The 23,089-nt window shown below is 46.5% G+C and overlaps 1 protein-coding gene across 4 annotated transcripts in view; it reads right to left on the minus strand.

Annotated features, from left to right (window-relative positions):
- PPM1M (protein phosphatase, Mg2+/Mn2+ dependent 1M) overlaps nt 1-23,089 on the minus strand; it is a 271,057-nt gene that overhangs the window by 233,875 nt on the left and 14,093 nt on the right. For all 4 annotated transcript variants that reach the window (XM_069206604.1, XM_069206603.1, XM_069206602.1 and 1 more), the window contains exon 2: nt 19,675-19,842. The gene's annotated coding sequence lies outside the window, so the exon portion shown is untranslated. The remainder of the gene's footprint in view (nt 1-19,674; nt 19,843-23,089) is intronic.

Here is a 23,089-nt window from a genome sequence, read left to right on the forward strand (position 1 = left end):
CCCACCCGGTCACAAATCTCAATTTAAAAAAAAAGGGGGATGAAGATTTCACAATGGGAGGTCTGTGTGCGACAACAAGTTTCAGACACGGTTAAAGGCGGTTATTACACCATCAGGGGATTGTGGGATATGTGATTCCTTGGAAGCTGCTTCCGCAAAATACGGCCTGGATGCTCTGCACATAATCTATGCGGTAATGGGCAGTGATGGCTCTTAAATAATTAATGTGACTTGTGGTGCATACCATCAAAGTTGCCTGCTAACCACTGGTGGCTGTGCCTAATTCTATTCTACTTAATGTGTAGATGTCTGAAATGGTGGCAGATATACAAGGTGATTATATTACTGCCGTATTGTGCTGCACTTCAAATACACGTATGGCAAAATTTGCCTGGGCAACCACTTAAATACAATGATTATCGCTGTTCACAATGTATTAAAGTATATATATAATTTCAAAATGCTGAGTATATGCTTTTTACATTATTTCCAATATAATACAACCTATATAAAAGGCGGTAAATCTTAAATTTGTGTTAACAATGTCTTTCTTTCATCCTTGTGAATGTGGATGGCAAATAGAAATAGCAGGATTTAGCTGACATACATTAATAATAGTTTTGACAGACTATAATGCCTTCGAGGACTTAAAAAGGGACGGGGGAGGGGGAATATTTTCCTTGATCATTAATTATCGTTTTTTTATTGGTCAAAAAAGTTCCCTATCTGACTGTTCGTGGAGGCCATTTTCTGTGGTGCGAAACTCAATCTCAGTTATATTAGTTCTGGGTTTATAGTTTTCAGCCAGAAATAACATGTACAGCCCTGCAAGTGTGGATAGCTGGCATCTCATTTACTATATGAAATGGTAAACATACCCTCCCGAGATACCTATCAGGAAACAGTTTGAAAGACTTGTCCCTGCTTAGGCTTTTAAAGAATGGAATTGAATATGGTGGGGGCGCAGCAATTTGATCATCTTCAATCAGATTATATGCTGTACCAGTCAGAGCATTTCAAGTATTTGCAAATTTACATACATTGTGGCTCTCTACAGATGTAGGACTGGGATTTCTAGAATTCTTACCCCTGGAGGCTAGTGTGATGATTGCATCACTAGATGGGCCACTTATTTTTTTAAATAACTGTGTTATTCACCCATCTTTCAGAACATACGAAAACATCAAAGTGCCAAACGTTGATGGCCTTAAAAGGGACATTTATCATAAACCATGTTTGTGTATAAAAAGAACGAGCTAACAAGTAAGACCTCATTACCCAGATCTCGTAAGTACCACAAAAAATATGTGTTCCCTAAATGCAGTCTCCAAAGTTCATTTGTAGTAGCTGGAATCAAGGGCACATCTCTACCATTGCCCACAGGGGTTCCGTCCCACCCTCACAAAAGGTATGACAAGTTTAATACTCATGCTGCAATACTTTGAAGGTTTGTATGGGGGGATGGGGTGACGACAATTTATGCCAAAGCAAGGGGATAGATAAGCTGATTGTTGGGTCAATACAAAGTTGAGGGTAACCTTTAAAAAGATACATGGTCTAGTGCCCCTTGAAGATAGATGGAGGCATGGGGATGGGTCCAATCTAGAACAAGCATTTGAAATGCAACAGGTCTCGCATTACGTCGAGTTAGAGCTATGAACATTGTAAACTCCTAACCAGACTTTTCTTGCCACATGAAATGAAAAAAAAACAAAAAACAGCGCGATCGCACTGGGAAATAAAGAGAAAAAATAGTCCAGAAACCATACGGAAAAAATGGAGCCTCGAATATTTCCAGTAGTTTACCGGTGCTCTCGAGGAGGGCTAAACACCGGGAAAGGCATGACGTATGCATGCCTTTCACGATTCACAACAAGCGGATTTTAAAGGGCAAGCCCATGAACCAATGAAAGTGACTGACGTAACATGGGTGTGGTTAAAATCCCCCTAAAGAGAGATTAGAAGAGGGACAGAGCGATTTGCGCTTGCCCCTAAAAAGGAGGAAAGGAAGGAAAGGGAGTGATAGAGGAAGAAGGGGTGGGAAGGAATAAAGACTGCCCATTTGCTTGGGCAGAGTGGTATATAATGCAGAGTGATCATGAGGTGAGGGAGAGAGAGGGCATGGCCTCAGTTTTCAGTTTATAAGCTTGACAGTAAGGTTGTAGAACTCATGACATCCCAATGATTGGGTCATCATTATGGGAATTTTGATTATTTTTTTCCCAAGTGTGAGTGTATTATGGCTTGGGAGCCTTCCAGGTATCATACTCATTACTCGCTGTCCATCCAGTCAGGCTAGCATGGGAGAGGGCGCTATCGGTCGACCTTCCTTCACCCAGCTCTCAATCTTAGGTTGTCCATCTAGGTTCCCGGGCTGACCCCAGAGTGTATTACCTGTGGCCATCTTCCCAGGGTCTGCCCATCGTCCTTTCAAGAGATTCTTATTCGGGGAGGGGGTGTCTCTCCCATGATCATCTTTCCACCACTTGTTAGGTTGCTTCCTCTCATTTTGGTCTACCTTGGGTTGTAACCCAACCATGGCCTGACTGAACTGGAGCTGTGCAGTAGCCTGGTCTTGCCTTGCGGCCTTTGGGGTGAAACAGAAGTAAGGATCGGCGGTGTGCTGCCCCCGACTGCCCCCTGTGGACCACACACGCTGCACTCTCCTCCACCACCCTGGCTGGTCAGGGCTGGGGCTTTATGGAGTGCTCCACTGAACAGGGGTCCATGGCGTGAGGGGCCAGGTGAAGACTGACCTCTAGCGTGTCACCTCCTTCACTGCTTGTCTGAGGTGGCGGCCAGCTCTCGGTGGGCAGGAGGGCTTCGGTGGACCTTCCGGCTGGGGGAGTGGACGCTGGTCCCTAGTGACAGCTGGGACGTGCAGAGGGTCTGAAAAGGAGAACAGCTGAAGTACCCACACTCTGTTCCTGGAGATGCAATCCGATCCGTGGTTGTGAGGTCCAAGTGCTCAGCGTATGGTGGCATAGAGACCGGCGTGTCTACTGACTGGGTCCTTGTTCGCCTGCCCCCGGAATCCTGGCATCAAAGGGGATCTCCCGCCCCACCCCCCCCCCACCTTTTTTTCCCCCTGTTCTTCCAGGCCATGAGGTAAGGAGGGTGAGTAGGTACCTCCCACCGACTGACACATCGCCCTGGGGTTTGGGGTCTCATTTACGGACCACAACAGTGAACAATACAGGAATGCAGACAGCCTGGAATGGGACCTCTAAAGGGGTGTGTGCTCTGCATCTCCCTGGAGTGTTCGGGCGGCCCTAGTGGAGCCACTGAACAGTGTGGATGTGGACAGGTGGGAGCAGTGGACTCCTCTCCACCCAGCGGGCCGCGCGGTGACTACGGGGCCATCGTCGCAATGGCCAAAGACAGACACACCCGCTCTACCACGTCCCAAACGTGGATCAACCAATATGCCACTGGGGCTGCCAGCAACCATCCGCTCCTAGAGCAAAAGATGCCCCAGCCCACCAGTCCAGTGCCCTTACGCCCATACTCCAGGCCATCCAGTCATCTTAGGTAGTAGATAAGACCAAAATTGGAGAAGTACGCATGGATGCGGCACTCTTGTGTCAGGACCTCCGAAACACCACTGCACACATTGCTGAAATGGAATCCCGAATATCCACAGTGGAGGATGATGCCTCGACACTCAAAGTTCAGGTATCCTTGTTACTCACCCACACTGTGGACCTCCACAGACGAGCTGAAGACGCTGTGTGATGGGTCTTCCAGAGGGGACTGACCCCAGGGGAACAACTGACTTTGTGGAAAACTGGATTAGATCCTGGATGCCCCCAGACCTCCTGTCAAGCTGGTTTGAGATACAGAGGGCCCATCGTGCCCTGAGCCCCAGGCCGCCTCCGGGGTCCCCCAGACCTATCATCACACGTATCCTGAACTACAGAGATGCAGTCCTTGGGGAGGCCTGTAGGCGGCCAGATCTCAGCTGCAACAACAGCAAGTCATATTTTTCCTGACTACACCTGTGAAGTACAACAGCAACAAAAACCACACACAGAAGTTAAATGAAAACTCAGAGCCATGGGACTACAATATCGCCTTCTGTTCCTGGCCCGATTACGGGTTATTCACGATAACAAATTGCACTTTTTTGGCGACCCTAAGGAGGCTTGGCAGTGGCTCACTGAAGACCACCCGTTCCAGGGCGCATCTGACCAGGTGTCAAAGAATCTCACCACGGATGCATCAAAGCAACTGACTTTACAGCCCAAGCAAAAACAGAAGTGTAATAGATTCCGGAGGTGACGCAGGAGCGCCCGCTCGGAGCCCCTGTCTCGATCTGCACTGGGCCGAACATCACCCCGACACCAACCACAGTGTCTCTCCATGACGACTCAGACCTCTCCCGAAGCCCATCCTCTGACCTTGGTGCCCTCCACGAACATAACACTGAAGCTAATGGTGGCATAGGATGTGCCTAGATATACTTTGCTTATTTAGAAGGGGTTTCCCCCAAATCACATGTTTTCCTAATGAAGTAAAATTTTCTAGTTTTAGCCTTTCTTCCAGGCGAGAAGTATTGGGTTTGGACGGATTTGGGGGTGGGAGGTTGAGTACTTGTTACTGTTTCATCTTGGCTGTACGATGTATGTTCCACATGTTGGATCTATTCCTTTCCCACCAAGTGATAGCACACACCCCGGCAGATTCCTGACACGTTTTAGAATAAAAGTGCTCATGCATGAGGGGACCGCCTTATAAAGTGGAGAATGTGGAAAGTTCTCCCCCCATGGAATCCGCCAGGCGCATAACTCACCGATCCCAATGGTATTTGGCATACTGTCTTGTAATATAAACAGTCTCTTAAATCGTGTGAAGCGTGCCTCCGTATTTGCCTACTGTAGGAGGCTGGCCTGGCTTATAGTGGATACCTGATGGTACTTACACCTTGTGCCAGGTCCAATTATCCCTTAATAGTAGATTAGTAGTGTTCTAGCAGCTTAGGCTGATGGAGGTAGCTATAGCAGAGCAATTTAGGCTGAACTAGGAGACATGCAAAGCTCCTACTATACCACTTATATCATATAGCACTATGTCATAAGAATCACAATACTCAGAGTTACTAAAAATAAAGGTACTTTATTTTGGTGAAAATGTGCCAAAAATATCTCAGTGGATATGCTCCCTTAGGAGGTAAGTAAAACACACAAACCAAAATCAGGTAAGTAAACCGTTAGAAAAGTAGTGCAAACACTGTAGAATACAATAGGATGTAATAGGCCTAGGGGCGTCACAAACCATATACTAAGAAAGTGGAATGCGAACCACTTAGGGACCCCAGGCCTAGTGTAGTGTGTAGAGGGTCATTGGGAGTGTAAGAAAACACCAAGGGTGGCCAAGATACCCCACCCCAAGACCCTGAAAAGTAGGAGTAAAGTGGCCCTACTTCCCCAGAAACACACTAAAGTCGTGATAGGAGATTCTGCAAATATCACAACTGACTGCAAAGCACTGAAGACGGATTCCTGGACCTGAGGGCCTGCAAAGTAAGGGGACCAAGGCCAAGAGTTACCAAAGTGTCCGGGGGGGCAGGAGCCCACTAAACCCCGGATGAAGGTGCAAAATGGCTGCCTCCGGGCGGAAGAAGCTGAAGATTCTGTAACAACGGAAGATGCCAGGAACTTCTCCTTTCCACAGAAGATGTTCCACGGCGTGCTGGAGGATGCAGAGTTGTTTCTATGCAGAAAGACCGCAAACAAACCTTGCTAGCTGCAAAGGTTGTGGTTGAAGATAAAGGGTGCTGCCCGGGCCCAGGAAGGACCAGGACGTCGCCACTTGGATGAGGAGACAGAGGGGGCGCTCAGCAACACAGAGCGCCCACGCAGAAGCAGGCAGCACCCGCAGAAGTACTTGAACACGGGTTCAAGAAAATTGAGCACATCGGTGGTCTCAACACTACAAAAGAGGGTCCCACGAAGCCGGAGGTCCACTCAGCGAGTTGAGCAATGCAGGACAATGAGCTGGGGACCTGGGCTGTACTGTGCATGAAGGATTCCTTGCAAAAGTGCACAAAAGCCCTAGCAGCTGCAGTTCACGCAGTACACAGAATTACTGTCTGGCGTGGGGAGGCAAGGACTTACCTCCACCAAATTTAGACAGATGGACCACTGGATAGTCGGGGTCACTTGGATCTGGCTCCTGTGTTCCAGGGACCACGCTTGTCATGATGAGAGGTGACCCAGAGGACCGGTGAAGCAGACGTATGATGCCTGCGTTAGCAGTGGGAAGATTCCGTTGACCCACAGGAGATTTCCTCTTGGCTTCCAGTGCAGGGTGAAGGCAGACAGCCCCCAGAGCATGCACCACCAGGAAACAGTAGAGAAAGCTGGCAGGATTAGGCGCTACAATGTCGCTGGTAGTCTTCTTGCTACTTTGTTGCAGATTTGCAGGCGCCTTGGAGCAGTCAGCGGTCAATCCTTGGCAGAAGTCGAAGAGGGAGATGCAGAGGAACTCTGGTGAGCTCTTGCATTCGTTATCTGAAGAGAAGCCACAGGAGAGACCCTAAATAGCCCTCAGATGAGGATTGGCCACCTAGTCAGGTAAGCACCTATCAGGAGGGGTCTCTGATGTCACCTGCTGGCACTGGCCACTCAGAGGCCTCCATTCTGCCCTCACACCTCTGGATTCAAGGTGGAAGAGGTCTGGGACACACTGGAGGAGCTCTGGGCACCACCCCTGGGGTGGTGATGGGCAGGGGAGTGGTAACTCTCCTTTCCTTTGTCCAGTTTCACGCCAGAGCAGGGGATGGGGGATCCCTGAACCGGTGTAGTCTGGCTTATGCAAGGAGGGCACCATCTGTGCCCTTCAAAGCATTTCCAGAGGCTGGGGGAGGCTACCCCTTAACACCTATTTCCAAAAGGAGAGGGTGTAACACCCTCTCTCAGAGGAACTCCTTTGTTCTGGCTTCCTGGGACTGGGCTGCCCAGACCGCAGGAGGGCAGAAGCCTGTCTGTGGGTTGGCAGCAGCGGTAGCTGGAGTGAAAACCCCAGAGAGCTGGTTTGGCAGTACCCAGGGTACATGCTGGAGCCCCGTGGATGCATGGGATTGGCACCCCAATACCAGATTTGGCATGGGGGGACACTTCCTTGATCTTAGACATGTTACATGGCCATATTCGGAGCTACCACTGTGAAGCTACATATAGGTATTAACCTATATGTAGTACACGCGTGTAATGGTGTCCCCGCAATCACAAAGTCCGGGGAAATTGCCCTGAACTATGTGGGGGCAACTTGGCTAGTGCCAGGGTGCCCTCACACTTAGTAACTTTGCACCTAACCTTCACCAAGTGAGGGTTAGACATATAGGTGACTTATAAGTTACTTAAGTGCAGTGTAAAATGGCTGTGAAATAACGTGGACGTTATTTCACTCAGGCTGCAGTGGCAGTCCTGTGTAAGAATTGTCTGAGCTCCCTATGGGTGGCAAAATAAATACCCTGGGTACCTAGGTACCATATACTAGGGAATTATAAGGGTGTTCCAGTGTGCCAATTAGAATTGGTAAAAATGGTCACTAGCCTGCACTGACAATTTAAAAAGGTAGCATAAGCACTGAGGTTCTGATTAGCAGAGCCTCAGTGACACAGTTAGGCACCACACAGGGAACACACATTCAGGCCACAACTATGAGCACTGGGGTCCTAGCTAGCAGGATCCCAGTGAGACAGGCAAAAACAAACTGGCACACAAGTAAAAATGGGAGTAACATGCCAGGCAAGATGGTACTTTCCTACAACTACGGTCCTTAAATGAACTCCTAACAGGTGCTGAGGTGGGAGAGGCGATTTCCGGCCTATCGACCGGTACGACGCCAGGTCCTGATGGTTTTCCATTGGAGTACTATGCCTTGTTGCGTGACATCCTTTTACCCCACCTGCTCTAACTATATAGCGAGGTCTGCCAGGGGGGTAGCTTCTCTCCACAGTTGGACCAAGCTACAATAAGTACTTATTCCTAAAACATAGCTGCCGTCTACATCTTGCAAAGAGTACTTTCTCATATCACTTCTCAACAGAGAAGTCAAAATCTTTGCGCTTACATTGGCCAACAGACTTAAAACGGTCTTACCTAGATAGATTCACCAAGATCAATGTGGCTTTATGCTCTTACGTAGCACAAGACATTGCCTTCGCAGACTACAGGTGGCTCTGGTCCACCGGCACTGGCTGTCAGGGGACCTGTGGCTGCTCCTAATTGATTTCGAAAAGGCATTCGATATGGTGGACTAGAAGGAACTACAGTGTGTGCTGGTGAGGGCTGGTCTCGGACCCGGGTTCCGGGCATGGTGAAAGTGCTGTATTCTACACCGACGGCCGGAGTGCAGGTCAATGGGGTCTTGTCAGCAGCCTTCCCAATACGATCGGGAACCAGAAAGGGATGTCCGCTGTCGCCGCTCCTCTTCATGTTGGTGATCGAGTTGGTGATCCAACTTATTCGTACCGATCCACAGCTTAACCCCTTGACAGCCAAGGACGTAACAGTTACGTCCTTGGCTGCGGCGCAGAGGTGCCAAGGACGTAACCATTATGTCCTGGTACCGGTCCCGAGCCTCACCTCAGTGCCCCCCGTCCCCACTGCAGGGATGGAAGGGGAATCGCTTCCCCTTCCACCCACCTCTATCCCCCCGTGGTATCTGATCACTGGAGGGGCCGAGAAAGGCATGAAAGGAGAGGAAAGGCCTTTCCTCTCCTTTCATGTCTCTCTCAGCATTTCTTCGGCCCGATCGTGATGCAATCGGGCAGCAGAAATGGCCACTAGACACCAGGGATTTTTTTTTGTGTAAATGTCATGTGGGGAGCGGCCCCTTGGGCAAGGGCTGCTCCCCAGGGGGCCAAATTATTTTTAGACCATTTTGGTCCGCGGGCGGGGGGAGCAGAAACAGCATAGACACCAGGGATACATTTGTTTTCTTTATTTTTATTTTTTATTTGTGGGGAGTGACCCCTTAGGCAAGGGTCGCTCCCTTGGGGGGCAAAATTAATTTTAGGCCATTTGGCCTATTTTCAATAGGCCGATCTGAAAGACACCAGGGATATTTTTTATATATTATTCAATGAGGGGAGCAGCCCCCCAGGTGGGTGGGGGTAATATTTATAGGCCTTTTCTGCCTCCCCCCGGGGGCAGATCAGGCTATTATAATTAGGCCGATCTGCCTCCGGGCGGGTGGGGGGCAGAAACCACTAGACACCAGGGATATATTTTGGTTTATGTTTACTTTTGTTTTTTATATATGGAGAGCAACCCCTTAGGCAAGGGTCGCTCCGCTGGGGGGCAAATTGTATTTAGGCCATTTCTGCCCCCCTTGGTGGAAGATCAGCCTATATTTTTAGGCCGATCTGCCCCCAAGGGGGGCAGAAACCACTAGACACCAGGGATTTGAATTTTTTTGTGTCAATTTCAAGCAAGGGGAGCGACCCCATAGGTAAGGGTCATTCCCCTGTGGGGCAAATTTATTTTAGGCCATTTCTGCCCCCAACCATTAGGCAGTGGGGATTTTTTTTTTTTGCCAATTTCACGCAATAGGAGCGACTCCTTAGGCAAGGGTCGCTTCCCTGGGGGAGGCAAATTTATTTAAGGCCATTTCTGCACCCCTTGGAGGCATATCAGCCTATTTCTATTAGGCCGAACTGCCCAGGGGGGGGGGGGGGGGGGGGGGGGAGGGGTATAGAAACCAGTTAGGCACCAGGGCTTGGTGTGTGTGTGTATGTGTGTGTTTTGTTTGGGGGGGGCAGCCCCTTGGGCAAGGGTCACTCCCCATGGGGACACATTACTGTTGGCCATAACTGCCCCCCCCAGGGGGCAGATCGGCCTATTTTTAGAAGGCCCATCTGCGCCCAAGGGGGCCAGAAAGCCCACCAGAGACCAGGGAAGATTTGTTTCAAAATAAGAGGGTGGAAGCTTGCCTGATCTCTTAATCTTCAGCTGTTGGTTAAGAAAGCCAAAGCTAGACCTCATTCGTTGGCAGCCTCTCCCTCTGAACGTGAGGCACCTATAGCACTGGACAAAATGTTGCTCCTTCCCTGATTATTGTACGTTTTCCAAAACCTGCCGCTTCACGTGCCCGGATCATGGTTCAATGTGCTAGGTAATGGGTACTCACAAATATTTTCCCCGGTGCCGCACTGTTTGGTCTTTGATATGACCGAGGGCCGCACTGCTGCCAGCATGGTGGCGGTCAGAGGGCTGGGGGTAGGGTGGGAGGGGTAGTGGCAACGTGTGTGTAGGGCAAGTGAAGCATATACATCTAGGGTCAGAATTGCCTAATGTGAAACCAGAAACTTGGGTGTAAATCTCGGCTTCTCCACTTAACCAAATTGTGTGATCCTAGGCAAATGTTTTATTTCACTTTACCTCCTTTTTTTGTTTTTCTTCATCATCACATATAAGAACTTTGAAATAGGTCTTCAGGATGTATGCTGTATAAAACCGTCTGTCTCTGATTTAATGCACTATAATGTTGTTCATGTTTTATAGAAACCCAGCCCTCCCAAAGAGTTCACATAACAATTGACTTGCCTTTTTAGTTCACAGTTCACATTGTTGTCAGGGTGTGGGGGATGGAAGGGGATGAAAGTTTCTAAATTCATGTTTGAAAACTATGACTTTAAAAAATACTTCTCAATGCAGTTATATAATGTTGTGTACTAAGGGGAAACGGTTCTGCAGGTTAATGAAATGCACTGTTTGAATTTCACACAGATAATACTTTTATATTTTTGCTGCATGACGTCATTAATAATGAACGTGTTTCTAAAGTTAGGAGTTCCAGAACACCCTAGTTACTCCTTATCGTTAACTTAAATTAGACTCTAAATAAATACTTGCCCGTTTATTTTTAAATTTTTAGTGCCAGTGCGGAGTCAAATGCTGCTGTTGACCTGGAGGACATTTCTATGGCACAGACTTCGTCCGCATATGGCATTCAAACATTGTTTGAAGAGTCCCTTTGATGTGGGACTGGGGATGTTCAGTCTATACTTGTACCACTTAGCATCCAATCTCTAGGTTATTAACGACTAGCTAGGTTGAGGGTGGACGGATCCAGCATATAGGCTCGAACTATCCATTTTGGGGGTCCCGAGGTTACAGACTATGCTCTAAGAGTCCCCCATATCTGAATCATTTTCTCCGATAACCAAGGAAGTCTTTCTGGCCTGGAGAGCGGCACTTCAACACACATGATGGGGGGGAAGGCTCACTCAGCAGACCCTCCTCTGGCACAGCACCTGGCTGAGGGAGGTGGTGGCGCTTTCAGTGTTTGGGGTCTGGGACCGAATAGGGATAACTCGATTAGGAGATGTATGGTCAGGGACACAGATTCGCACTTTCCAGGACCTCCAGGGCACCTATGCCCTTATTCGCTCTCAATTTTATAAATACCTGCAGCTGAGGCACGCTGTCTGGGCCAGAATCACGTTGTCGGAACCACTGCCCAAGTTCAGCCCCCAAGAGGCCAAACTACTTATGGGGCATTTGGGACTGGGGTATCTCCCAAATCTATCATACACTGATCACCAATATACCTGACACCCTGGAGTACCTGCAGCTCCGGTGGGAGGGATGGATCGAAACACTAGAGGTGGAGGATTGTAATGATGCCTTTATGGCCTCAGGAGCTTGCCATCTCCTCCAGGACGCGCCTAGTACAGACATATTACCTCCACACTGCCTATCTTACACCTCTTTGTATGCATAAAGCCAGCCTCTGTCCTGACACCACCTCTCCTAAATGTGGGCATGAACCAGCAGATTTCTATCACATGGTGTGGGGATGTCTGGTAATCATGTTTTATTGGGCAGGGGTGCCACAGGTACCGACTCAGGCCCTGGGCTGGGAGGAGCCCCCCTCTCTCAAATTGATATTACTTGGGGTGATGGAAGGCACAGGGGGTATGAGGGTCGAAAAAGTATTCCTAGGCACAGCGCTCCTGGTGGCTAAGAGAAATATCACTGCACACAGGATGTTGTCCTCCCCCTCATCCCTGTCTGGGTGGCAAAGAGGAGTGGACTGGTGTGCACAAAAGGAGCGAGTGGTGTATGAGGCTCGGGGTGCCCATAGAAACACGACCAAATTAGGGGCAAATGGCTGAGTCAACTGGGTTAAGGTGGTGGGGATAGTGGAGGATTGTACAAATCAACGGCTGTTATATTGTCAGCATTCTGATGAGAAGGCTAACAGTGATTGTTCTTCCTTTCCAGGGGCATGTTGGGGTGTATATGTGTCACAATATTGATGTATATGTGTTTGTATGAATTATACCAAAAAACATTAAAAGTTGGTCTATCAAAAAAAAAGAAATTGGGTTGTTGGTTGACAGGGGTGCAGGTAACAAACCACAATTCTTTTCAGGGTGAAGCACAAGCCAACTCTAAATTAACTCTTGATCAACCCTCAAGTAGCTTGGCGCAAAGCAGTCCGGCTTAACTTAGAGGCAATGTGCAAAGTATTTGAGCAACACTTCAATCAGTAATAAAATGAAAAACACCACACAAAAAGGATCCCATGCCAAGTTAGAAAAATAGAGTTATTTTTAATAATTAAAACAACTCCACAATGATAAAAATTCTAATCAGTTGAAGTGGAGATTTGCAATTTTTTAAAACTTAGTAAAAATAGCACCAAAGAGCTCAAAAAACAACTGTGGATATCAGGTTGCGCCGGACAAGGACAAAGTCACAAGCTCATGCTGACTGCAATGGTGCGTGGGCCAGCTATGGGTACCTTGTTAGGTCCGCTGAACAAAGTATCTTAATTCCTGGTTTGCAAAATGTTGTGAGGATCCGCATGAAAGACGTGTTACACAGCTGAAGCGGTGTGTTGGTTCACAGGTGCGGTGACACCGCAATGTGGAGTCCGTCATCGCAGTCAAGGCTGCCGTTGACGAGAAGTGTGAGGTCCTGCGTGGACGATGCATTGTGCAGCTGTGTTTCAAAGACTCTGTGGGGTCGATGTGGGTCTTTGCGATGGGTCCAATCCAGGCAGCAGCTGTGATGCGTCAGCTCTTCTCTGGGCTGCACCGCAAACAGAATACGTGATTTCCGCTGGATCCACAGATGCAGGTCCAGTCCTTCTCACCCAGACAAGAGGGCAGCAGACAGAAGGTCAGCACAGTGGGGCAGCAGTACTTCAGAACAGCAGTTCAGCAGAGTGGCAGTCCTTTCAGCAGCACAGCGGTTCTTCTTCCAGGCAGAGTATCCATAGTTCCAGAAGTGTATAGAAGAGCTAGTGCCTTAGGTCCAATATTTATATCTAGTGCCCTTCCCCTGGAAGGTGGGAGAAGTTTTTAGAGGTTTCCCTTTGAAGTCCCCAGGCATCCGGCCTTCTCTGTCCTGGCTCCAGATTAACTACAGGGAGTACGCTAGTGATGGCTCATCCGGGCACATCTAAGCTCTCCATTGTATGTGGGAGATTCCAGCCAGAGAGCCACAACTGTATGCTGATTGCTTCGCTACAGCTGCCTATACAGACTTCAGGCATTTGCTCAGGTATGGGGGTTGATGTCTTCCCGGTTAGAGATGATTGGGCAGCCGAGCGGATGACATAACTGGTTTCTCAGGGAAGCCGTGGTCACTCAGGTCTCATCCGTTTCTCTCAGTTACATTATTCTCATATATACAATGACAAATAGAGGCAGGATGTGTTTCAATAACGTTTTAATGAAGCAACTGCATCTTAGATAGCAAAGCGTGAGCTGCAATAACCAGGAGGATACAGCATGACAAGATCAAAATTGTGACAAGGAGAGTGAAGCATAAGAATTATGCTACCATACTGTCACTACAGTCAATAGACTAATTCCTACCTAGGCTACAATAGAGCACAGTGTGTTAAGCTCTAATTCTGCCCTTCAGGTTCCCCTGGGAAGACATCAACCCCCATACCTGAGCAAAGGCCTTTAGTCTGCATAGGCAGCTGTAGCGAAGCATTCAGCAATCAGCATACAGTCGTGGCTCTCTGTCTGGAATCTCCCTCTAACGTGTAAGGGACAAGGAAGTGTTTTTATAATAAAACAGCTGATATTCTGAGAAAATGTCCCTACGTAAGGATGTGTGTTTTCTATGAATGTCAGAGACAGAACTTTATACCACATTCATCGGTAACCTATCTTACTGCAGCCTTGGAGACAGCACAGAGTGAGCAAGAATGTCTTGTTTGAGAACAGAGTGCCTGCCTAGGCAAAAACAGCTAGATAGAGAAAATAAAACAAGACCGTAAAAGTGGCTACTGTAACAATAATAAAATGAAGCTGAATAAAACTTATCGAGGTTAAAGTGCACAGCGGCAGGTCAGGTATGCTAAAATAACGTGCATGGAGCTATAACTAAAATGGCTACACAACAGTGCCCTTCCCCTGGAAGGTGGGAGAAGTTTCTAGAGGTTTCCCTTTGAAGTCCCCAGGCATCCGGCCTTCTCTGTCCTGGCTCCAGAGTAACTACAGGGCATACGCTAGTGATAGCCCATTCAGGCTCATTGTATGTGGCTGTCTAGGAGGAATACACAAAGCCCAGCTGTCAACTACACCCAGTCATGTGACCCAGAGAAAGTCTACAGCCACTAAATGGCTAATGCAGGTAAATGCCAACTTTCTAAAAGTGGCATTTTCAAAAGTGTAACGTAAAATCTCACTTCACCATAACTTAAGATATTTCATTATAATTCCAAAGACATCAAACATGAAGAGGTTACCTGTTCCCACTGGGAAGTTATAGCTTAGTAAATGTAATAAGGGATCTTCAGTGTTATCTATCCTATGGGTGTGGTAGGCCTTGCAATAGTGAAAAACACATTTTTCACTATCAGGACATGTAAAACTAAAATATACATGTCCCAATTTTTAAATACATTGGGGCTGTCCAGGGCCTGTCCTGTGGGTGACCTATATGTATTAAAAAGGAAGGTTTGAGCCTTGAAAAGGTTTGTTTTAATTTGACAAGTATGTTATAATGCACTCATATTCTATGTGAACATTATCAAACAATTGAACAAATTTGTAAGCATTGATAAGCAGTTTTTTTTTTTTTTTTTATTATTAGCATGCTGCGATGGTACAAGCTCCGCCTGGTGCTTGTGCAGTCAAGCATAGCTAGCGGGTCGTCAATGGTGAACCAGGTCCAAATTGCACAACTTTATAGCCCTTGCGCTTCCAATTTGAACAGTCTTCAATTGTTCTTGGCAATAATTATCCACTTCTTGGACACCAAGTTGGAGCTTTTCAGTCCTTAAGCACATTATTTAAGGAAATTTCCAGTTTACATGATTCAAACCAAATGCTGCTCCACTCTTGTAGAACCAAAATGTGCCAATGCAACACTAGGCCAAATGTCTTACTCAAACAGTTATATCCAAGACCCAATACATTTTGGAAACACTCATCATCAGGGGTCACTGAGAAAACAATGGGAAACAGAAAGGTCTAATTAGGACAGTTCATAGGTGTGAGAAAGTAGCCTCTTTCTAGCCTTCTTACCCCCACTTTTGGCCTGTTTGTGAGTGTATGCCAGGGTGTTTTCACTGTCTCACTGGGATCCTGCTAGCCAGGGCCCAGTGCTCATAGTGAAAACCCTATGTTTTCAGTATGTTTGTTATGTGTCACTGGGACCCTGCTAGTCAGGACCCCAGTGCTCATACGTTTGTGACCTATATGTATGTGTTCCCTGTGTGATGCCTAACTGTCTCACTGAGGCTCTGCTAACCAGAACCTCAGTGGTTATGCTCTCTCTGTACAAATTGTCACTAACAGGCTAGTGACCAATTTCACCAATTCACATTGGCATACTGGAACACCCTTATAATTCCCTAGTATATGGTACTGAGGTACCCAGGGTTTTGGGGTTCCAGGAGATCCCTATGGGCTGCAGCATTTCTTGTGCCACCCATAGGGAGATCTGACAATTCTTACACAGGCCTGCCAGTGCAGCCTGAGTGAAATAACGTCCACGTTATTTCACAGCCATTTACCACTGCACTTAAGTAACTTATAAGTCACCTATATGTCTAACCTTTACCTGGTAAAGGTTGGGTGCTAAGTTACTTAGTGTGTGGGCACCCTGGCACTAGCCAAGGTGCTCCCACCTTGTTCAGGGCAAATTCCCAGGACTTTGTGAGTGCGGGGACACCATTACACGCGTGCACTATACATATGTCACAACATATGTATAGCATCACAATGGTAACTCCGAACATGGGCATGTAACATGTCTAAGATCATGGAATTGTCATCCCAATGCCATTCTGGCATTGGGGAGACAATTCCATGATCCCCCGAGTCTCTAGCACAGACCCGGGTACTGCCAAACTACCTTTCCCGGGGTTTCACTGCGGCTGCTGCTGCTGCTGCTGCCAACCCTTCAGACAGGTTTCTGCCCTCCTGGGGTCCAGCCAGGCTTGGCCCAGGAAGGCAGAACAAAGGACTTCCTCAGAGAGAGGGTGTTACACTCTCTCCCTTTGGAAAAAGGTGTCAGGGCTGGGGAGGAGTAGCCTCCCCCAGCCACTGGAAATGCTTTGATGGGCACAGATGGTGCCCATCTCTGCATAAGCCAGTCTACACCGGCTCAGGGATCCCTCAGCCCTGCTCTGGCGCGAAACTGGACAAAGGAAAGGGGAGTGACCACTCCCCTGGGAGGTGCCCAGAGCTCCTCCAGTGTGCTCCAGACCTCTGCCATCTTGGAAACAGAGGTGCTGCTGGCACACTGGACTGCTCTGAGTGGCCAGTGCCAGCAGGTGACGTCAGAGACTCCTTCTGATAGGCTCCTTCAGGTGTTACTAGCCTATCCTCTCTCCTAAGTAGCCAAACCTCCTTTTCTGGCTATTTAGGGTCTCTGCTTTGGGGAATTCCTTAGATAACGAATGCAAGAGCTCAGCAGAGTTCCTCAGCATCTCTCTCTTCACCTTCTGCCAAGGAATCGACTGCTGACCGCGCTGAAAGCCTGCAAAACTGCAACAAAGTAGCAAATACGACTACTGCGACCTTGTAACGCTGATCCTGCCGCCTTCTTGACTGTTTTCTTGGTGGTGCATGCTGTGGGGGTAGTCTGCCTCCTCTCTGCACTAGAAGCTCCGAAGAAATCTCCCGTGGGTCGACGGAATCTTCCCCCTGCAACCGCAGGCACCAAAGAACTGCATCACCGGTCCTCTGGGTCTCCTCTCAGCACGACGAGCGAGGTCCCTTGAACTCAGCAACTCTGTTCAAGTGACTCCCAAAGTCCAGTGACTCTTCTGTCCAAGTTTGGTGGAGGTAAGTCCTTGCCTCCCCACGCTAGACTGCATTGCTGGGGACCGCGTGTTTTGCAGCTACTCCGGCTCCTGTGCACTCTTCCCGGATTTCCTTTGTGCACAGCCAAGCCTGGGTCCCCGGCACTCTAACCTGCAGTGCACGACCTCCTGAGTTGTCCTCCGGTGTCGTGGGACCCTCCTTTGTGACTTCGGGTGAGCTCTGGTTCACTCCACTTCGTAGTGCCTGTTCCGGCACTTCTGCGGGTGCTGCTTGCTTCTGAGTGGGCTTGTTGTCTTGCTGGACGCCCCCTCTGTCTCCTCACGCAATCGGCGACATCCTGGTCCCTCCTGGTCCACAGCAGCATCCAAAAACCCTAACCGCGACCCTTGCAACTAGCAAGGCTTGTTTGCAGTCTTTCTGCACGGAAACACCTCTGCACGACTCTTCACGACATGGGACATCCATCCTCCAAAGGGGAAGTTTCTAGCCCTTGTCGTTCTTGCAGAATCCACAGCTTCTACCATCCGGTGGCAGCTTCTTTGCACCCACAGCTGGCATTTCCTGGGCATCTGCCCACTCCCGACTTGATCGTGACTCTTGGACTTGGTCCCCTTGTTCCACAGGTACTCTCGTCAGGAAATCCATCATTGTTGCATTGCTGGTGTTGGTCTTCCTTGCAGAATTCCCCTATCACGACTTCTGTGCTCTTTGGGGAACTTAGGTGCACTTTGCACCCACTTTTCAGGGTCTTGGGGTGGGCTATTTTTCTAACCCTCACTGTTTTCTTACAGTCCCAGCGACCCTCTACAAGGTCACATAGGTTTGGGGTCCATTTGTGGTTCGCATTCCACTTCTAGAGTATATGGTTTGTGTTGCCCCTCTCCCTATGTGCCCCCATTGCATTCTATTGTGACTATACATTGTTTGCACTGTTTTCTATTGTTATTACTGCATATTTTGGTATTGTGTACATATATCTTGTGTATATTTGCTATCCTCATACTGAGGGTACTCACTGAGATACTTTTGGCATATTGTCATAAAAATAAAGTACCTTTATTTTTAGTATATCTGTGTATTGTGTTTTCTTATGATATTGTGCATATGACACTAGTGGTACTGTAGGAGCTTCACTCGTCTCTTAGTTCAGCCTAAGCTGCTCTGCTAAGCTACCTTTTCGATCAGCCTAAGCTGCTAGACACCCCTCTACACTAATAAGGGATACCTGGAGCAAGGTGTAAGTACCTCTTGGTACCCACTACAAGCCAGGCCAGCCTCCTGGAGCTCTTCAGTCCTTAAGCACATTATTTAAGGAAATTTCCAGTTTACATGATTCAAACCAAATGCTGCTCCACTCTTGTAGAACCAAAATGTGCCAATGCAACACTAGGCCAAATGTCTTACTCAAACAGTTATATCCAAGACCCAATGCATTTTGGAAACATTCATCATCAGGGGTCACTGAGAAAACAATGGGAAACAGAAAGGTCTATTTAGGACAGTTCATAGGGGAACAGATTTTTTTTTAGAAATGATACTGCGCCAATACTCATGTGTCACATAGTTGCAATAGATGTTTCACCAAGCTTGAAAACATCCTCATTGTGGCTTCCAGCAACAAATGTTTGTGATTGATTGCCGTGCACCCTATCATTCAATGTGTTGGTGCAAACCAAAATGAAAGTGATTCATCAGATGCAAATTAAAACAAAACGAATAATAAAGACTTCAGTGAGACATTCATCACTAAAGTAGAAAAAAGAAGAACAGTGTGATTCCAAAACCTGTGCAATGCCTGAATCTGCCAGGTTTGTCTTCATGCCTTAGAGGGTACTCCTTAGTGGCTACCATACACCAAGTGCCAGTAACTCCAAGCTGTACACTCAGCCCTTCAGCACAGTGACACACATCAGGATAGAAGGTGATGAAACGGAAAATCGGTGGAAGCCAATCGACCAACGAAGGTTCGCATGCAGCAACCATTGTCAAATGGCTACCACATGCCTAAAGTACTTAAATGATTCAAGTGTGATAGTGATACGTGATCAGACGTTTTAGCAGTGACCCATCAGCTGAATTCTGACTGCTACCACAGGAACACATGATGCTCATGCTATGGCTTGGCTATCCCATTACAAATAACGTCATAGTGGAAGGTATCGCTCAGCTCCTGCACAATGAGCTATACAGAAGTTAACCCTAGAGTGATAAATAACAACCACTGCACACAAAGAGAATACTTGAAGCAGAATACCTTAATAGTCAACGTTTGTATCCCAGCCGAATAGTAAATGTAACCAAACCAGCGGTATGTTATAAGGTCCATGTATTTCAGATAGTTACCAGAAGTCTGTATACACGATAACAAGGATTTAAACTGAATTAATAGCGAAACGTGAAATAACAGGTGTGCAACTGTTTACCTTTTGAAACACGCCACTGACACCTCCTCAATGTGCCGCCATCAACACGCTGGAAAACCAGAACCAGCACCTCAAGTGCCTTTTAAACATGAAGCAATGTCAACCGGACGTCAGTTCAAGTGTGGGATAGAAATAGTGCACAGACTTCCAAGTAGGAAGTAGAGAGCGCTGTTATTGAGAAAAAGACAGGAAGAGCAGGCATATGTTAGAAACTCAAAATATACAATTAACTCATCCTAAATTGCTGTCAAAGAAGTTGCTCAAAGTCTTTTGCATCTCATCCCGAATAAACTCCAAGGTTACTAAGTGGCACCTAGACATTAATGCGCATGACATTCAATCCCTGTTGTAATACCATCCGGCATCAAATAATGGTAAATTGACAGTTTCGCTCTCAGAAATACCATAAAGCATCATATGAAAGTAAGTTGACAGCTGAAGATTCAGAAATACAATAAGACATAAACGACTGTCGATACCAGGAATTTTGTATGTTTGTAATGCCAACTGATGATATAAAAAAATAGCATACCATGGCAGACACCCATGTTGTGAGTTGATAAACCTTGTATTACCCAATAAGAAATTATCTTGGTAACATATGTGGACAATGATATATACCGCAATGTGTCATGTAGTGAAGCAAAAGATAATCAGATGTAAAGGCATAAACAAATAAAACTACGAGAAGCAACCACGTGTGGCTGTTGCACAGAATCGTCTAATTCTGCATCTGTAACGCAACATGTGCAATCTCATTATGAATGTTAACACAATATATCTAACAAAGGATGCCACTAACTGGTGTGTATGTAAAACATTGTTGCAGACATACAATCCCATGAAGAGACGGTCACTTGATATTGTCCTCTGTAGAATTAAAATAATGCCTACCAAACATTGTTTGCACTTCACAAAAATCATGACATTTCCTGTTTATCAGTTAGGCACTCAGGTAGAAGAGTATCAAATTTCTTGATCCAAAAAGTTTCTTGTTGAGATAAAATGTTCAATACATTAATTTCAGAGTTTGGTTTTACTACCTCCAAGTCTTGAAAGTGCATTTGTGCTATGTTGTGATGATATTCAGGCCAATTTGTGGCCAAACTGGAATGTTTGTTCTTGTTCCGTATCATGCTCGTGTTCTGTTATCAGAGCTTTCTCTCATTTTTGTCAACATACATCAAGCCGCATGGGCATTTGGTGCTATATATAACATTTTGTGTGTTACATTCGGAGGAATGCTTCACTTTGATGGACTGACTTGTGAGTGTGAACAACACTATCTCCAAATATCACACTGTTGCAGCGCATACAGTTCTGACATTTACGAGTCCGGGCGCATGTTGCTGTCATCTAGGATTTCCTAGATGCCAGAATGTCCTTTAGGTTTTTTGTTTGTTAATATGCAAAGATTGGTTTTGGTGAAATAATCCCTTGAAATCGGGCTCAGATTGTAAAAACTCCCACTGCTGTTTGTTAATGCTTTTGGTGGCCTGTGATTTGGTGGAAAATTGAGAAATAAATACTGGATGGGTTTCTCAATGGTGCTTTTTTGAAGAGGGCACATACAGGCCATCGATGCTACACATTGAGCCGTTGAGTTGAGTATATCCACTTGATATCCTCTGTTGTTGAACTGTACTTTATATTCTTCCATAATCATTGTGCAAACCTCACTGTCTGAGATGATCCTCTTGATACAAAGAAACTGAGAGAATCGCAAGTGTAGTTTTAATGACTGGGGGTGACAGCTATGAAAAAGTAAAGAGTTTTTGCGATCCATCGTTTTTAGGTTGAGCATAGCAGCGCGCAAGCGCTGCTTTTCCGACGTGTTGGTATGTATCTGGGCTTTTAACCATGCCCACCACACGGCCATCACTATCACTCGTTCATAAGCTTTGCACTTCAAAAGTCCTTTATTTTCATTTACATTTGTCCCTCGTTGGGGCGGTTTAGTTGCTGCCTAGGACATCGCCCCGGTTACACGGCTAATTGCACTTTTGCTGATACCTTTGACTGAGAGCGAACTTTTTTTCTTTTTGTGTGCTGCTTCACACTGATGCCGTGGTGCTTTGAATCGGCTCGCTTTTGTGAAACTGTATTAATTTTCATTTTCAATCTATGTGGCAAGAAAAGTCCGGTTAGGCGTTTACAATGCTAACACCTCTAACTCGAGCAAATGCGAGACCCATTGCATTGGAAATGCTTGTTTTATATACTTTTGTCTCAATACCAGCTAGGGACAAATCCAGGTGAACGTCCAGAAACGTAAAGGTTTGATTGCTGGTGGTGTAAATTGTATTTGTGGATTTCTTTTGTTGAGTTCTGCAATGTTATTTTCCAGTACCTCCATGGGACCAGTCTAAGGAACATAATGTCAGTGTATTGAATATATCCCACAAGATGTTTCTGCCATGCCTTAATAGAAGAAATTAAATGATCCTCAAATTTTGCCATGAAAATATTTGCATAGCCTGATGCTCCCAAAGTAGTCATGGAGGTTCTGTTCTTTTGTAAGCAAAATTAAGCAGACCAATAAAAATAACTATGGGAAAGGCAGAAGCAACGTAATTCCAAAATGAATACTTTGTTTGCACAAATACTCTCTTGTTGTAGAAGTGCCTATTCTACTACCTTTATCCCTTCATTATGGGCAATCAAAGTATACAATGCAGGCACATCAATAGTACAAAGCCACCATGTGTGCAATTCAGTTGCTGGTATTTGTGCCAGACTTATCAAGAAATCCATTGTATCCTGAATGTATGGTTTCCAATTTTGAACAAATGGCTGTAGGAAAGTACCCAAATATTTGCCACGTAGTTCATGAAGCGATCCACTTGCCGATACTATAGGGCTAATTGGCTGTCCGTAGGGTGTTTATGAATTTTTGGTAACGTACAATCTGGGTCTCCAAGGGAACTCAGTAGTCAAAAAACGTTTAGTGTTTACGTTGATCCATTCTTAAGAAAATGCTTTCTTAAGGATTTCTGTGAGGAAAGCAGCAATATCTATTGTGGGATCATGATCTAGATGGATGTACATGTTCTCATTTGAAACACCTTAGCCTCATAATATGTATGGTCCATCACCACCAGGGCTCATCGTTTATCTGCTGGCTGGAAGATAAGGTAGTTGTTATGAGCCAAGGACTTGAGAATACCTCTTTCTTTTTTAGTCATATTCTTTGCCTTTGGTGACTGGTAATTGAGTTTTTTTTTCAGATCTTGCTTGATCAGAGCTTCAAAAGTGTCCAATGTCTTATGTGAAGTAGGTGCCATAATAGTACTTTTAGTTTTAAATTCTTGGTAAGGGGATTCTTTTTGTGGGTCAACTTTGGGTGTCAGATTATCAAAGCAATGATGCAGACGTTAACCTCCCATAAACCCGAAAAGAATGATTTCACTGTCTA

This window comes from Pleurodeles waltl, chromosome 9 (assembly GCF_031143425.1).
Source record: "Pleurodeles waltl isolate 20211129_DDA chromosome 9, aPleWal1.hap1.20221129, whole genome shotgun sequence".
NCBI lineage: Eukaryota > Metazoa > Chordata > Amphibia > Caudata > Salamandridae > Pleurodeles > Pleurodeles waltl.